This window comes from Solanum dulcamara, chromosome 7 (assembly GCF_947179165.1).
Source record: "Solanum dulcamara chromosome 7, daSolDulc1.2, whole genome shotgun sequence".
Lineage (NCBI taxonomy): Eukaryota > Viridiplantae > Streptophyta > Magnoliopsida > Solanales > Solanaceae > Solanum > Solanum dulcamara.
Window position 1 is genome coordinate 64059475 of NC_077243.1, and position 9417 is coordinate 64068891.

The 9417-nt window shown below is 57.1% G+C and overlaps 28 non-coding genes across 28 annotated transcripts; all 28 read left to right on the forward strand.

Moving 5' to 3' along the window:
* The first annotated feature begins 40 nt into the window (after positions 1-40).
* LOC129898050 (5S ribosomal RNA) lies at positions 41-159 on the forward strand. The gene has a single exon (XR_008768969.1). It is a non-coding gene; the product is annotated as a 5S ribosomal RNA (ribosomal RNA).
* Positions 160-381: 222 nt separating this feature from the next.
* LOC129898051 (5S ribosomal RNA) lies at positions 382-500 on the forward strand. Its single transcript, XR_008768970.1, has one exon. It is a non-coding gene; the product is annotated as a 5S ribosomal RNA (ribosomal RNA).
* A 222-nt stretch (positions 501-722) lies between these two features.
* On the forward strand, positions 723-841 carry LOC129898052 (5S ribosomal RNA). The gene has a single exon (XR_008768971.1). It is a non-coding gene; the product is annotated as a 5S ribosomal RNA (ribosomal RNA).
* A 222-nt stretch (positions 842-1063) lies between these two features.
* Positions 1064-1182, forward strand: LOC129898053 (5S ribosomal RNA). Its single transcript, XR_008768972.1, has one exon. It is a non-coding gene; the product is annotated as a 5S ribosomal RNA (ribosomal RNA).
* Positions 1183-1404: 222 nt separating this feature from the next.
* On the forward strand, positions 1405-1523 carry LOC129897556 (5S ribosomal RNA). Its single transcript, XR_008768640.1, has one exon. It is a non-coding gene; the product is annotated as a 5S ribosomal RNA (ribosomal RNA).
* Positions 1524-1745: 222 nt separating this feature from the next.
* LOC129898056 (5S ribosomal RNA) lies at positions 1746-1864 on the forward strand. Its single transcript, XR_008768974.1, has one exon. It is a non-coding gene; the product is annotated as a 5S ribosomal RNA (ribosomal RNA).
* A 222-nt stretch (positions 1865-2086) lies between these two features.
* LOC129898057 (5S ribosomal RNA) lies at positions 2087-2205 on the forward strand. Its single transcript, XR_008768975.1, has one exon. It is a non-coding gene; the product is annotated as a 5S ribosomal RNA (ribosomal RNA).
* Positions 2206-2427: 222 nt separating this feature from the next.
* Positions 2428-2546, forward strand: LOC129898058 (5S ribosomal RNA). Its single transcript, XR_008768976.1, has one exon. It is a non-coding gene; the product is annotated as a 5S ribosomal RNA (ribosomal RNA).
* Positions 2547-2768: 222 nt separating this feature from the next.
* LOC129898061 (5S ribosomal RNA) lies at positions 2769-2887 on the forward strand. The gene has a single exon (XR_008768979.1). It is a non-coding gene; the product is annotated as a 5S ribosomal RNA (ribosomal RNA).
* A 222-nt stretch (positions 2888-3109) lies between these two features.
* Positions 3110-3228, forward strand: LOC129898073 (5S ribosomal RNA). Its single transcript, XR_008768990.1, has one exon. It is a non-coding gene; the product is annotated as a 5S ribosomal RNA (ribosomal RNA).
* A 222-nt stretch (positions 3229-3450) lies between these two features.
* Positions 3451-3569, forward strand: LOC129898084 (5S ribosomal RNA). The gene has a single exon (XR_008769001.1). It is a non-coding gene; the product is annotated as a 5S ribosomal RNA (ribosomal RNA).
* A 222-nt stretch (positions 3570-3791) lies between these two features.
* LOC129898095 (5S ribosomal RNA) lies at positions 3792-3910 on the forward strand. Its single transcript, XR_008769012.1, has one exon. It is a non-coding gene; the product is annotated as a 5S ribosomal RNA (ribosomal RNA).
* Positions 3911-4132: 222 nt separating this feature from the next.
* LOC129897462 (5S ribosomal RNA) lies at positions 4133-4251 on the forward strand. Its single transcript, XR_008768552.1, has one exon. It is a non-coding gene; the product is annotated as a 5S ribosomal RNA (ribosomal RNA).
* A 222-nt stretch (positions 4252-4473) lies between these two features.
* LOC129898107 (5S ribosomal RNA) lies at positions 4474-4592 on the forward strand. The gene has a single exon (XR_008769023.1). It is a non-coding gene; the product is annotated as a 5S ribosomal RNA (ribosomal RNA).
* Positions 4593-4814: 222 nt separating this feature from the next.
* Positions 4815-4933, forward strand: LOC129897578 (5S ribosomal RNA). Its single transcript, XR_008768661.1, has one exon. It is a non-coding gene; the product is annotated as a 5S ribosomal RNA (ribosomal RNA).
* A 222-nt stretch (positions 4934-5155) lies between these two features.
* LOC129898110 (5S ribosomal RNA) lies at positions 5156-5274 on the forward strand. Its single transcript, XR_008769026.1, has one exon. It is a non-coding gene; the product is annotated as a 5S ribosomal RNA (ribosomal RNA).
* A 222-nt stretch (positions 5275-5496) lies between these two features.
* On the forward strand, positions 5497-5615 carry LOC129898111 (5S ribosomal RNA). Its single transcript, XR_008769027.1, has one exon. It is a non-coding gene; the product is annotated as a 5S ribosomal RNA (ribosomal RNA).
* A 222-nt stretch (positions 5616-5837) lies between these two features.
* On the forward strand, positions 5838-5956 carry LOC129898113 (5S ribosomal RNA). Its single transcript, XR_008769029.1, has one exon. It is a non-coding gene; the product is annotated as a 5S ribosomal RNA (ribosomal RNA).
* A 222-nt stretch (positions 5957-6178) lies between these two features.
* LOC129898114 (5S ribosomal RNA) lies at positions 6179-6297 on the forward strand. Its single transcript, XR_008769030.1, has one exon. It is a non-coding gene; the product is annotated as a 5S ribosomal RNA (ribosomal RNA).
* A 222-nt stretch (positions 6298-6519) lies between these two features.
* On the forward strand, positions 6520-6638 carry LOC129897468 (5S ribosomal RNA). Its single transcript, XR_008768558.1, has one exon. It is a non-coding gene; the product is annotated as a 5S ribosomal RNA (ribosomal RNA).
* Positions 6639-6860: 222 nt separating this feature from the next.
* On the forward strand, positions 6861-6979 carry LOC129897491 (5S ribosomal RNA). The gene has a single exon (XR_008768579.1). It is a non-coding gene; the product is annotated as a 5S ribosomal RNA (ribosomal RNA).
* Positions 6980-7201: 222 nt separating this feature from the next.
* On the forward strand, positions 7202-7320 carry LOC129897492 (5S ribosomal RNA). Its single transcript, XR_008768580.1, has one exon. It is a non-coding gene; the product is annotated as a 5S ribosomal RNA (ribosomal RNA).
* Positions 7321-7542: 222 nt separating this feature from the next.
* Positions 7543-7661, forward strand: LOC129897374 (5S ribosomal RNA). The gene has a single exon (XR_008768467.1). It is a non-coding gene; the product is annotated as a 5S ribosomal RNA (ribosomal RNA).
* A 222-nt stretch (positions 7662-7883) lies between these two features.
* Positions 7884-8002, forward strand: LOC129898115 (5S ribosomal RNA). Its single transcript, XR_008769031.1, has one exon. It is a non-coding gene; the product is annotated as a 5S ribosomal RNA (ribosomal RNA).
* A 222-nt stretch (positions 8003-8224) lies between these two features.
* Positions 8225-8343, forward strand: LOC129898116 (5S ribosomal RNA). Its single transcript, XR_008769032.1, has one exon. It is a non-coding gene; the product is annotated as a 5S ribosomal RNA (ribosomal RNA).
* A 222-nt stretch (positions 8344-8565) lies between these two features.
* LOC129897619 (5S ribosomal RNA) lies at positions 8566-8684 on the forward strand. Its single transcript, XR_008768699.1, has one exon. It is a non-coding gene; the product is annotated as a 5S ribosomal RNA (ribosomal RNA).
* A 222-nt stretch (positions 8685-8906) lies between these two features.
* LOC129898117 (5S ribosomal RNA) lies at positions 8907-9025 on the forward strand. Its single transcript, XR_008769033.1, has one exon. It is a non-coding gene; the product is annotated as a 5S ribosomal RNA (ribosomal RNA).
* A 222-nt stretch (positions 9026-9247) lies between these two features.
* LOC129897434 (5S ribosomal RNA) lies at positions 9248-9366 on the forward strand. Its single transcript, XR_008768526.1, has one exon. It is a non-coding gene; the product is annotated as a 5S ribosomal RNA (ribosomal RNA).
* Positions 9367-9417: the final 51 nt, after the last annotated feature.

Consider the following 9417-nt stretch of genomic DNA (forward strand, 5'->3'; position numbering starts at 1 on the left):
GAAGGGGGTGTTTAATAGAATTTAGAGCGCCGGGAATGATGGATGCGATCATACCAGCACTAACGCACCGGATCCCATCAGAACTCCGAAGTTAAGCGTGCTTGGGCGAGAGTAGTACTAGGATGGGTGACCCCCTGGGAAGTCCTCGTGTTGCATCCCTCCTTTTTGTCGGAATTCGGCACGGTTTCGTCTACTCGACAACAAGTATTTTTTTGCGGACACGACATTCGGGGCCTAGACGCCGTTAGGACGTGCGATGGAGGCGCTTAGGACGGGCGTGACAGGCGGCAGGGTGCGTCGGTGCGTGGAGGGCAGGGCGCATGCCGGGGCGTTTGGGAGGGGAAGGGGGTGTTTAATAGAATTTAGAGCGCCAGGAATGATGGATGCGATCATACCAGCACTAACGCACCGGATCCCATCAGAACTCCGAAGTTAAGCGTGCTTGGGCGAGAGTAGTACTAGGATGGGTGACCCCCTGGGAAGTCCTCGTGTTGCATCCCTCCTTTTTGTCGGAATTCGGCACGGTTTCGTCTACTCGACAACAAGTATTTTTTTGCGGACACGACATTCGGGGCCTAGACGCCGTTAGGACGTGCGATGGAGGCGCTTAGGACGGGCGTGACAGGCGGCAGGGTGCGTCGGTGCGTGGAGGGCAGGGCGCATGCCGGGGCGTTTGGGAGGGGAAGGGGGTGTTTAATAGAATTTAGAGCGCTAGGAATGATGGATGCGATCATACCAGCACTAACGCACCGGATCCCATCAGAACTCCGAAGTTAAGCGTGCTTGGGCGAGAGTAGTACTAGGATGGGTGACCCCCTGGGAAGTCCTCGTGTTGCATCCCTCCTTTTTGTCGGAATTCGGCACGGTTTCGTCTACTCGACAACAAGTATTTTTTTGCGGACACGACATTCGGGGCCTAGACGCCGTTAGGACGTGCGATGGAGGCGCTTAGGACGGGCGTGACAGGCGGCAGGGTGCGTCGGTGCGTGGAGGGCAGGGCGCATGCCGGGGCGTTTGGGAGGGGAAGGGGGTGTTTAATAGAATTTAGAGCGCTAGGAATGATGGATGCGATCATACCAGCACTAACGCACCGGATCCCATCAGAACTCCGAAGTTAAGCGTGCTTGGGCGAGAGTAGTACTAGGATGGGTGACCCCCTGGGAAGTCCTCGTGTTGCATCCCTCCTTTTTGTCGGAATTCGGCACGGTTTCGTCTACTCGACAACAAGTATTTTTTTGCGGACACGACATTCGGGGCCTAGACGCCGTTAGGACGTGCGATGGAGGCGCTTAGGACGGGCGTGACAGGCGGCAGGGTGCGTCGGTGCGTGGAGGGCAGGGCGCATGCCGGGGCGTTTGGGAGGGGAAGGGGGTGTTTAATAGAATTTAGAGCGCCAGGAATGATGGATGCGATCATACCAGCACTAACGCATCGGATCCCATCAGAACTCCGAAGTTAAGCGTGCATGGGCGAGAGTAGTACTAGGATGGGTGACCCCCTGGGAAGTCCTCGTGTTGCATCCCTCCTTTTTGTCGGAATTCGGCACGGTTTCGTCTACTCGACAACAAGTATTTTTTTGCGGACACGACATTCGGGGCCTAGACGCCGTTAGGACGTGCGATGGAGGCGCTTAGGACGGGCGTGACATGCGGCAGGGTGCGTCGGTGCGTGGAGGGCAGGGCGCATGCCGGGGCGTTTGGGAGGGGAAGGGGGTGTTTAATAGAATTTAGAGCGCCAGGAATGATGGATGCGATCATACCAGCACTAACGCACCGGATCCCATCAGAACTCCGAAGTTAAGCGTGCTTGGGCGAGAGTAGTACTAGGATGGGTGACCCCCTGGGAAGTCCTCGTGTTGCATCCCTCCTTTTTGTCGGAATTCGGCACGGTTTCGTCTACTCGACAACAAGTATTTTTTTGCGGACACGACATTCGGGGCCTAGACGCCGTTAGGACGAGCGATGGAGGCGCTTAGGACGGGCGTGACAGGCGGCAGGGTGCGTCGGTGCGTGGAGGGCAGGGCGCATGCCGGGGCGTTTGGGAGGGGAAGGGGGTGTTTAATAGAATTTAGAGCGCCAGGAATGATGGATGCGATCATACCAGCACTAACGCACCGGATCCCATCAGAACTCCGAAGTTAAGCGTGCTTGGGCGAGAGTAGTACTAGGATGGGTGACCCCCTGGGAAGTCCTCGTGTTGCATCCCTCCTTTTTGTCGGAATTCGGCACGGTTTCGTCTACTCGACAACAAGTATTTTTTTGCGGACACGACATTCGGGGCCTAGACGCCGTTAGGACGTGCGATGGAGGCGCTTAGGACGGGCGTGACAGGCGGCAGGGTGCGTCGGTGCGTGGAGGGCAGGGCGCATGCCGGGGCGTTTGGGAGGGGAAGGGGGTGTTTAATAGAATTTATAGCGCCAGGAATGATGGATGCGATCATACCAGCACTAACGCACCGGATCCCATCAGAACTCCGAAGTTAAGCGTGCTTGGGCGAGAGTAGTACTAGGATGGGTGACCCCCTGGGAAGTCCTCGTGTTGCATCCCTCCTTTTTGTCGGAATTCGGCACGGTTTCGTCTACTCGACAACAAGTATTTTTTTGCGGACACGACATTCGGGGCCTAGACGCCGTTAGGACGTGCGATGGAGGCGCTTAGGACGGGCGTGACAGGCGGCAGGGTGCGTCGGTGCGTGGAGGGCAGGGCGCATGCCGGGGCGTTTGGGAGGGGAAGGGGGTGTTTAATAGAATTTAGAGCGCCAGGAATGATGGATGCGATCATACCAGCACTAACGCACCGGATCCCATCAGAACTCCGAAGTTAAGCGTGCTTGGGCGAGAGTAGTACTAGGATGGGTGACCCCCTGGGAAGTCCTCGTGTTGCATCCCTCCTTTTTGTCGGAATTCGGCACGGTTTCGTCTACTCGACAACAAGTATTTTTTTGCGGACACGACATTCGGGGCCTAGACGCCGTTAGGACGTGCGATGGAGGCGCTTAGGACGGGCGTGACAGGCGGCAGGGTGCGTCGGTGCGTGGAGGGCAGGGCGCATGCCGGGGCGTTTGGGAGGGGAAGGGGGTGTTTAATAGAATTTAGAGCGCCAGGATTGATGGATGCGATCATACCAGCACTAACGCACCGGATCCCATCAGAACTCCGAAGTTAAGCGTGCTTGGGCGAGAGTAGTACTAGGATGGGTGACCCCCTGGGAAGTCCTCGTGTTGCATCCCTCCTTTTTGTCGGAATTCGGCACGGTTTCGTCTACTCGACAACAAGTATTTTTTTGCGGACACGACATTCGAGGCCTAGACGCCGTTAGGACGTGCGATGGAGGCGCTTAGGACGGGCGTGACAGGCGGCAGGGTGCGTCGGTGCGTGGAGGGCAGGGCGCATGCCGGGGCGTTTGGGAGGGGAAGGGGGTGTTTAATAGAATTTAGAGCGCCAGGAATGATGGATGCGATCATACCAGCACTAACGCACCGGATCCCATCAGAACTCCGAAGTTAAGCGTGCTTGGGCGAGAGTAGTACTAGGATGGGTGACCCCCTGGGAAGTCCTCGTGTTGCATCCCTCCTTTTTGTCGGAATTCGGCACGGTTTCGTCTACTCGACAACAAGTATTTTTTTGCGGACACGACATTCGGGGCCTAGACGCCGTTAGGACGTGCGATGGAGGCGCTTAGGACGGGCGTGACAGGCGGCAGGGTGCGTCGGTGCGTGGAGGGCAGGGCGCATGCCGGGGCGTTTGGGAGGGGAAGGGGGTGTTTAATAGAATTTAGAGCGCTAGGAATGATGGATGCGATCATACCAGCACTAACGCACCGGATCCCATCAGAACTCCGAAGTTAAGCGTGCTTGGGCGAGAGTAGTACTAGGATGGGTGACCCCCTGGGAAGTCCTCGTGTTGCATCCCTCCTTTTTGTCGGAATTCGGCACGGTTTCGTCTACTCGACAACAAGTATTTTTTTGCGGACACGACATTCGGGGCCTAGACGCCGTTAGGACGTGCGATGGAGGCGCTTAGGACGGGCGTGACAGGCGGCAGGGTGCGTCGGTGCGTGGAGGGCAGGGCGCATGCCGGGGCGTTTGGGAGGGGAAGGGGGTGTTTAATAGAATTTAGAGCGCTAGGAATGATGGATGCGATCATACCAGCACTAACGCACCGGATCCCATCAGAACTCCGAAGTTAAGCGTGCTTGGGCGAGAGTAGTACTAGGATGGGTGACCCCCTGGGAAGTCCTCGAGTTGCATCCCTCCTTTTTGTCGGAATTCGGCACGGTTTCGTCTACTCGACAACAAGTATTTTTTTGCGGACACGACATTCGGGGCCTAGACGCCGTTAGGACGTGCGATGGAGGCGCTTAGGACGGGCGTGACAGGCGGCAGGGTGCGTCGGTGCGTGGAGGGCAGGGCGCATGCCGGGGCGTTTGGGAGGGGAAGGGGGTGTTTAATAGAATTTATAGCGCCAGGAATGATGGATGCGATCATACCAGCACTAACGCACCGGATCCCATCAGAACTCCGAAGTTAAGCGTGCTTGGGCGAGAGTAGTACTAGGATGGGTGACCCCCTGGGAAGTCCTCGTGTTGCATCCCTCATTTTTGTCGGAATTCGGCACGGTTTCGTCTACTCGACAACAAGTATTTTTTTGCGGACACGACATTCGGGGCCTAGACGCCGTTAGGACGTGCGATGGAGGCGCTTAGGACGGGCGTGACAGGCGGCAGGGTGCGTCGGTGCGTGGAGGGCAGGGCGCATGCCGGGGCGTTTGGGAGGGGAAGGGGGTGTTTAATAGAATTTAGAGCGCCAGGAATGATGGATGCGATCATACCATCACTAACGCACCGGATCCCATCAGAACTCCGAAGTTAAGCGTGCTTGGGCGAGAGTAGTACTAGGATGGGTGACCCCCTGGGAAGTCCTCGTGTTGCATCCCTCCTTTTTGTCGGAATTCGGCACGGTTTCGTCTACTCGACAACAAGTATTTTTTTGCGGACACGACATTCGGGGCCTAGACGCCGTTAGGACGTGCGATGGAGGCGCTTAGGACGGGCGTGACAGGCGGCAGGGTGCGTCGGTGCGTGGAGGGCAGGGCGCATGCCGGGGCGTTTGGGAGGGGAAGGGGGTGTTTAATAGAATTTAGAGCGCCAAGAATGATGGATGCGATCATACCAGCACTAACGCACCGGATCCCATCAGAACTCCGAAGTTAAGCGTGCTTGGGCGAGAGTAGTACTAGGATGGGTGACCCCCTGGGAAGTCCTCGTGTTGCATCCCTCCTTTTTGTCGGAATTCGGCACGGTTTCGTCTACTCGACAACAAGTATTTTTTTGCGGACACGACATTCGGGGCCTAGACGCCGTTAGGACGTGCGATGGAGGCGCTTAGGACGGGCGTGACAGGCGGCAGGGTGCGTCGGTGCGTGGAGGGCAGGGCGCATGCCGGGGCGTTTGGGAGGGGAAGGGGGTGTTTAATAGAATTTAGAGCGCCAGGATTGATGGATGCGATCATACCAGCACTAACGCACCGGATCCCATCAGAACTCCGAAGTTAAGCGTGCTTGGGCGAGAGTAGTACTAGGATGGGTGACCCCCTGGGAAGTCCTCGTGTTGCATCCCTCCTTTTTGTCGGAATTCGGCACGGTTTCGTCTACTCGACAACAAGTATTTTTTTGCGGACACGACATTCGAGGCCTAGACGCCGTTAGGACGTGCGATGGAGGCGCTTAGGACGGGCGTGACAGGCGGCAGGGTGCGTCGGTGCGTGGAGGGCAGGGCGCATGCCGGGGCGTTTGGGAGGGGAAGGGGGTGTTTAATAGAATTTAGAGCGCCAGGAATGATGGATGCGATCATACCAGCACTAACGCACCGGATCCCATCAGAACTCCGAAGTTAAGCGTGCTTGGGCGAGAGTAGTACTAGGATGGGTGACCCCCTGGGAAGTCCTCGTGTTGCATCCCTCCTTTTTGTCGGAATTCGGCACGGTTTCGTCTACTCGACAACAAGTATTTTTTTGCGGACACGACATTCGGGGCCTAGACGCCGTTAGGACGTGCGATGGAGGCGCTTAGGACGGGCGTGACAGGCGGCAGGGTGCGTCGGTGCGTGGAGGGCAGGGCGCATGCCGGGGCGTTTGGGAGGGGAAGGGGGTGTTTAATAGAATTTATAGCGCCAGTAATGATGGATGCGATCATACCAGCACTAACGCACCGGATCCCATCAGAACTCCGAAGTTAAGCGTGCTTGGGCGAGAGTAGTACTAGGATGGGTGACCCCCTGGGAAGTCCTCGTGTTGCATCCCTACTTTTTGTCGGAATTCGGCACGGTTTCGTCTACTCGACAACAAGTATTTTTTTGCGGACACGACATTCGGGGCCTAGACGCCGTTAGGACGTGCGATGGAGGCGCTTAGGACGGGCGTGACAGGCGGCAGGGTGCGTCGGTGCGTGGAGGGCAGGGCGCATGCCGGGGCGTTTGGGAGGGGAAGGGGGTGTTTAATAGAATTTAGAGCGCCAGGAATGATGGATGCGATCATACCAGCACTAACGCACCGGATCCCATCAGAACTCCGAAGTTAAGCGTGCTTGGGCGAGAGTAGTACTAGGATGGGTGACCCCCTGGGAAGTCCTCGTGGTGCATCCCTCCTTTTTGTCGGAATTCGGCACGGTTTCGTCTACTCGACAACAAGTATTTTTTTGCGGACACGACATTCGGGGCCTAGACGCCGTTAGGACGTGCGATGGAGGCGCTTAGGACGGGCGTGACAGGCGGCAGGGTGCGTCGGTGCGTGGAGGGCAGGGCGCATGCCGGGGCGTTTGGGAGGGGAAGGGGGTGTTTAATAGAATTTAGAGCGCCAGGAATGATGGATGCGATCATACCAGCACTAACGCACCGGATCCCATCAGAACTCCGAAGTTAAGCGTGCTTGGGCGAGAGTAGTACTAGGATGGGTGACCCCCTGGGAAGTCCTCGTGTTGCATCACTCCTTTTTGTCGGAATTCGGCACGGTTTCGTCTACTCGACAACACGTATTTTTTTGCGGACACGACATTCGGGGCCTAGACGCCGTTAGGACGTGCGATGGAGGCGCTTAGGACGGGCGTGACAGGCGGCAGGGTGCGTCGGTGCGTGGAGGGCAGGGCGCATGCCGGGGCGTTTGGGAGGGGAAGGGGGTGTTTAATAGAATTTAGAGCGCCAGGAATGATGGATGCGATCATACCAGCACTAACGCACCGGATCCCATCAGAACTCCGAAGTTAAGCGTGCTTGGGCGAGAGTAGTACTAGGATGGGTGACCCCCTGGGAAGTCCTCGTGTTGCATCACTCCTTTTTGTCGGAATTCGGCACGGTTTCGTCTACTCGACAACAAGTATTTTTTTGCGGACACGACATTCGGGGCCTAGACGCCGTTAGGACGTGCGATGGAGGCGCTTAGGACGGGCGTGACAGGCGGCAGGGTGCGTCGGTGCGTGGAGGGCAGGGCGCATGCCGGGGCGTTTGGGAGGGGAAGGGGGTGTTTAATAGAATTTAGAGCGCTAGGAATGATGGATGCGATCATACCAGCACTAACGCACCGGATCCCATCAGAACTCCGAAGTTAAGCGTGCTTGGGCGAGAGTAGTACTAGGATGGGTGACCCCCTGGGAAGTCCTCGTGTTGCATTCCTCCTTTTTGTCGGAATTCGGCACGGTTTCGTCTACTCGACAACAAGTATTTTTTTGCGGACACGACATTCGGGGCCTAGACGCCGTTAGGACGTGCGATGGAGGCGCTTAGGACGGGCGTGACAGGCGGCAGGGTGCGTCGGTGCGTGGAGGGCAGGGCGCATGCCGGGGCGTTTGGGAGGGGAAGGGGGTGTTTAATAGAATTTAGAGCGCCAGGAATGATGGATGCGATCATACCAGCACTAACGCACCGGATCCCATCAGAACTCCGAAGTTAAGCGTGCTTGGGCGAGAGTAGTACTAGGATGGGTGACCCCCTGGGAAGTCCTCGTGTTGCATCCCTCCTTTTTGTCGGAATTCGGCACGGTTTCGTCTACTCGACAACAAGTATTTTTTTGCGGACACGACATTCGGGGCCTAGACGCCGTTAGGACGTGCGATGGAGGCGCTTAGGACGGGCGTGACAGGCGGCAGGGTGCGTCGGTGCGTGGAGGGCAGGGCGCATGCCGGGGCGTTTGGGAGGGGAAGGGGGTGTTTAATAGAATTTAGAGCGCCGGGAATGATGGATGCGATCATACCAGCACTAACGCACCGGATCCCATCAGAACTCCGAAGTTAAGCGTGCTTGGGCGAGAGTAGTACTAGGATGGGTGACCCCCTGGGAAGTCCTCGTGTTGCATCCCTCCTTTTTGTCGGAATTCGGCACGGTTTCGTCTACTCGACAACAAGTATTTTTTTGCGGACACGACATTCGGGGCCTAGACGCCGTTAGGACGTGCGATGGAGGCGCTTAGGACGGGCGTGACAGGCGGCAGGGTGCGTCGGTGCGTGGAGGGCAGGGCGCATGCCGGGGCGTTTGGGAGGGGAAGGGGGTGTTTAATAGAATTTAGAGCGCCAGGAATGATAGATGCGATCATACCAGCACTAACGCATCGGATCCCATCAGAACTCCGAAGTTAAGCGTGCTTGGGCGAGAGTAGTACTAGGATGGGTGACCCCCTGGGAAGTCCTCGTGTTGCATCCCTCCTTTTTGTCGGAATTCGGCACGGTTTCGTCTACTCGACAACAAGTATTTTTTTGCGGACACGACATTCGGGGCCTAGACGCCGTTAGGACGTGCGATGGAGGCGCTTAGGACGGGCGTGACAGGCGGCAGGGTGCGTCGGTGCGTGGAGGGCAGGGCGCATGCCGGGGCGTTTGGGAGGGGAAGGGGGTGTTTAATAGAATTTAGAGCGCTAGGAATGATGGATGCGATCATACCAGCACTAACGCACCGGATCCCATCAGAACTCCGAAGTTAAGCGTGCTTGGGCGAGAGTAGTACTAGGATGGGTGACCCCCTGGGAAGTCCTCGTGTTGCATCCCTCCTTTTTGTCGGAATTCGGCACGGTTTCGTCTACTCGACAACAAGTATTTTTTTGCGGACACGACATTCGGGGCCTAGACGCCGTTAGGACGTGCGATGGAGGCGCTTAGGACGGGCGTGACAGGCGGCAGGGTGCGTCGGTGCGTGGAGGGCAGGGCGCATGCAGGGGCGTTTGGGAGGGGAAGGGGGTGTTTAATAGAATTTAGAGCGCTAGAAATGATGTATGCGATCATACCAGCACTAACGCACCGGATCCCATCAGAACTCCGAAGTTAAGCGTGCTTGGGCGAGAGTAGTACTAGGATGGGTGACCCCCTGGGAAGTCCTCGTGTTGCATCCCTCCTTTTTGTCGGAATTCGGCACGGTTTCGTCTACTCGACAACAAGTATTT